Genomic DNA, 4,841 nt, shown 5'->3' on the forward strand with positions numbered 1-4,841 from the left:
GCAGGGGGTCAGGCTAGATGATCTGTTCAGGTCCCTCCTGACCCTAGCTACTATGAAACTATTAATTTAAAGCTCTCTGTAAGTCTAGCATATTACATTTTACTATCTTATTTCAGTGGTTATCAACCCTTTTTCATTTCCAAACCCCTAAAAAAATGTGAATGGAGGTATGGACCCATTTGGAAATTTCGAATGGAGGTGTGGACCCTTTTGCATTGCAAGTGTGGGTAGTCACATACTTTTGAGTGATCTTAGGCATCCGGCTGGAGACCAACTAGCTAAGCAGCAGCCCTGCAGAAAAGGACCTGGGGGTTACAGTGGACAATAAGCTAAATATGAGTCAGGAGTGTGCCCTTGTTGCCAAGAAAGCTAAAAGCATACTGGGCTACGTTAGTAGGAACATTGCCGGCAGATCAAGGGAAGTAATTATATCCCTCTATTCTGCACTGGTGAGGCCACTTTTGGAGTACTGTGGCCAGTTTTGGTTCCCCCACTACAGAAAGGATGTGAACAAGCTGGAGAAAGTCCAGTGGAGGGCACGGAAAATGGTTAGGGGCTGGGGCATTTGACTTCTGTGCAGTGGCTGAGGAAACTGGGCTTATTTAGTTTGGAGAAGAAGAAATTGAGAGGCGATTTAATAGCAGCCTTCAACTCCCTGCAGGGTGGTTACAAAGAGGATGGAGCTGGACTGTCCTCAGTGGTGGCACAAGGAGCAATGGGCTCAAGTTTCAGCAAGGGGAGTTTAGGTTAAATATTAAGAAAAACAGTTCTCAGTAGGAAGGTGATGAAGCACTGGAACAGATTACCTGGAGAGGAGATGAAGTCTCCATCCTTGGAGGTTTTTAAGGCCTGGTTCAACAAAGCCCTGGCTAAAATGATCTAGTTAGGGATGGTGCTATTTTGAGCAAGGGTTGGACTAGATGCGACCTCCTGAGGTCCCTTCCAACCCTCTTCTTCTATGATTCAACCCTGAGACATAAGTCTGTGGACCCCCAGAGGTCTGCAGACCACAAGTTGAAACCCACTATTTATTTTATCAGGAAGCAGAGGTCCTAGCCATTACATTATTATAACTGATAGAATTTTTAACTGTGCTACCATATGTTACTCTGGAAATGACCCAGAAGGAGTTAGACCATATGGGTAATTATACCTGTATGATTTTTTTGGAGCACAGTCCTTGCTGTTGGTCAGAAGTTCATAGCATGAAGAAGTTGCCATGTAACTTAAGCATTGCTGTTTTCTAAAGGTTACAAGGGTGGCCTCATTGAGTGCATCAATACAGGCAAGGGGAGGTATAATTGTAGTATATTCTACTATAACTGTGCTAGCTTAATTTACTTAGCAGAGTTACATTACAATGAAGAGATGGCGCCACGGGAGTCAGCATGTGGTAGTATCCAAAATACAAACCCCATGTCCCTCGGGAGTTTGTACAATAGTTGCTAGCAGATTCTAAATCTTTGCTGCTGCATTTCCATTGCTATTGTTTCCTATGTCAGTACATGTACCCGACCACATCCTAAAATTGCACCTACATAGTGCTGTGCAGACATCAATATTATATAAACACATTTAAATGGGAGCACATGAATATAGCACAATAGTTCTCCATTCAGTAAGACTAAAATTATTTCAGGAGTACAAGGGAATTACCAGTATGTCAAAAAGAATGAAATCCAACACGGACAAGCACAGTCTTGCATTGTGAAACAGAATAATTGCCTGCCCAAATATAGACTGAGGAATGACTAGCTAGGCTGCAGTACTGCAGAGAAGGACTGGAGGTTATAGTAGATCATAAACTGAATATGAACAAAAAAACCCACAAAAACTAAAAGCATACTGGAAGGACCCCTGTTCATTCTGGAGGACCATCGCATTGTGGGACCCTCCTCAGTCTGCTCAGGATGGGCCTTGAGGATGCAGGCCTCTAGTGTGAAATCAGAAGAAGCCCACCACAGCATCTTCAGCCCACCCACACCCACCTCAGTTGCAGAGAAGACTGGGCCCAAGTACTCTGTCTGTTAAGCATGCCTCTTCTGGCCCCTGGTCTTGGCTATATAGAGCTTAGGCAGCTTCTCATAGCTGTTCTGGCCCACTCTCTTGTCTTAAATTTCCAAATGCTCCTCCTGGCTCTTCCTCTGATGCTATGGCATTTGTATGTTCTCCAAGACTCTCTGGAGAGCAGGCAGATGGTGGGAATGGCCTCTCCTAGCCCTCGTCCTGGACCCTTTTGTCAACCCTCTTGCCATTCACTTCTTCCATGTGCAGAATGTGCTAGCTGTTGTGCTTGTCTTCCCTTGTCAGCTGCTGCCTCATCGTGGTGCACATCCTCATGGACTGAAGGTTATACAAGGCCAGAAACTGCAGGAATTGCTGCTTCCATGTGATGGGGTTGGTGCCATAGCTACCATTAATTGGATGTGAATGTTTCACGGCTGATCTCATTGTCCTATGTCCCAGTCAATCCCCTGCCGGAGCTCTTTGACTTCCATTTTGGTCCTGCTCCATCTCCATAGCTGTTCACGCCAGCATGAGCCAGTGCTCCCTTCTTCTGAACATTTCTCCTGGTGTTCTTCATGTCCCTGAAATTGGCCAGATTTCTAGCCAAGACTGTTTTAGCCCAAGGCTGTTTTGGTGCAGCTGACACCAGCACCTCATCCATCACCACTTTGCAGCCTTCAGTCAAGTAGACAATGTGAGCACCAAGGAGCTGTATGACCTCTTCCTCCCAGCTGTTCCAAACTCCTCTGCCATTGGCATTTACAATGGAGGAACTGGGAGGCTGTCTCATGTACAGGTGGGCCATCCCTGGGTAGATGGATGCTGTGTTGTTTTCAGTCCATGCTGATTGCATCAATGCATTGATGCAAACTGCTGAGGCTTGTGATGGAACGGAGCCATCCAGTGCAACTGGCCATGTGCTCTTGATCTGGTGGCCCTCCTGCAGCACTGGTGCTATGTAGAAGTCAGAGGGCTCTTCAGTAGGAGGTGCTGGCCCCTCTGAAAGGGTGCGGGGGGTGCTGGCCTCTCTGGAAATAGGCACCTCCTTTGAGACAGGCAGTGCAATCATGTTGACTTCTTCTTCAGGGGTGTTCTGGAGAAATAAATTAAAAATGAAGAAAACAGACAAAAAGAAAGTTAACATCATGTTAACTGGCCAAGTTCACCGATGACACCAAACTCTGGGGTAAAGCATCCACACCTGAGGACAGGAGGGTGATACAGGCAGATCTTGATAGGCTCAAGAAATGGGCGGATGAGAACCTGATGGTGTTTAACATCAAAAAATGTAAGGTACCCCACCTTGGGAGGAAAAACCTGCAGCATTTCTATAGATTTGGCAGTGATACGCTGGTTAGCACTACAGATGAAAGGGACTTGGGGGTCATGACTGACCACAAGATGAACATGAGCCTGCAATGCGATGCTGCAGCTAATAAAGTGAGCAAAACACTGGCTTGCATCCATAGATGCTTCTCAAGCTAGAGTACTGCGTCCAGTTTTGGGCTCCACAATTCAAAAAGGATGTGAAGAAGCTTGAGAGGGTGCAGAGAAGAGCCACGCGCATGATCAGAGGTCAGGAAAACAGACCTTATGATGAGAGGCTGAGAGCCATGGGACTTTTCAGCCTGAAAAAGTGCAGGCTCAGGGGTGATCTGGTGGCCACCTATAGGTTTATCAATGGTGTTCACCAGGATCTGGGGGACCGTCTGTTCACCAGAGCACCCCAAGGGATGACACGATCGAACAGTGACAAACTCTGCTGCGATTGATTCAGACTGGACATAAGGAAGAACTTCTTCACTCTCCGAGCCCCGAAGGTTTGGAATAGACTGCTGGCAGAGGCGGTTCAAGCACCCACTTTGAACGCCTTCAAGACACATTTGGATGTTTATCTTGCTGAGATCCTATGATCCCTGCTGACTTCCTGCCCCTGGGGCAGGGGGCTGGACTCGATGATCTTCCAGAGTCCCTTCCAGCCTGAACGTCTATGAAATCTATGAAGATAGGAAGAGGGGAACAGGAAGAGTGACATCATAATCTGTGTCCCATCAAACCATGGAATCATGAAACCACGGAGGAAGAGTGATGCCATAATATTAGTCTATTATGTACAACTAAACTGGAGTGCAGAGTGGGGAGCACGGAGAACATCAAGGGAGATACTACACTGTGTGTCCATCACAAACCATCAAAGACAGTGTGTATATGTGTGTGTTATAGGCATACTGTAGCAAGGGGGGGTGGGGGCAAGCAGGGTGACTGGCCCGGGCGCCTAAGTGAAGGGGCACCAACAGGTGATGCCCATCCAGGGCAGGTCACAGGACACAGCCATAAGCAACTGGTTTTGGGGGGGCAGGGGGGAAAGGCAGTTCCTACTGCTGTGTGCACTCCAGGGCATGCACTGGGGAGCATGTGCGCCCCGGAGCTGTGCGTGGCACAAGGGCAGGCTGCCGCTGTGGTCTTTGCCCCAGGCACCAAACTTCATTGCTATAGCACTGGTTATGGAAGACTTTTTTTTTATCCACTATCGAGGGCCTCTGTAGTGCAGGCTGTAGCGAGAAAGGCCAAGGAACATGGTGGTTCCTGAAAAGGGAAGGCAGTGTAATGACAGATGATACTGCTAAGGCTGGCAAAAATGGTCAGCTCTAAGGAAACATGTAGAGTTAGCTGTCCAGAGGACTTGGAAGAGGGACCTGAGTAGTTAGCAAATCTGTAAATGACCCCACAAAAAGCAGGACAAGAAAGAATGGGTTTTTTTTCAATTTTGAAAAAAGTTGCAACAAGGGGAATTTAGGCTGGATATTAGGAAACACATGCTCTCAGTGAGGCTG

The sequence above is a fragment of the Gavialis gangeticus genome, unplaced genomic scaffold (assembly GCF_001723915.1).
Source record: "Gavialis gangeticus isolate Ggan-Ray unplaced genomic scaffold, GavGan_comp1, whole genome shotgun sequence".
Taxonomy (NCBI): Eukaryota; Metazoa; Chordata; order Crocodylia; family Gavialidae; genus Gavialis; species Gavialis gangeticus.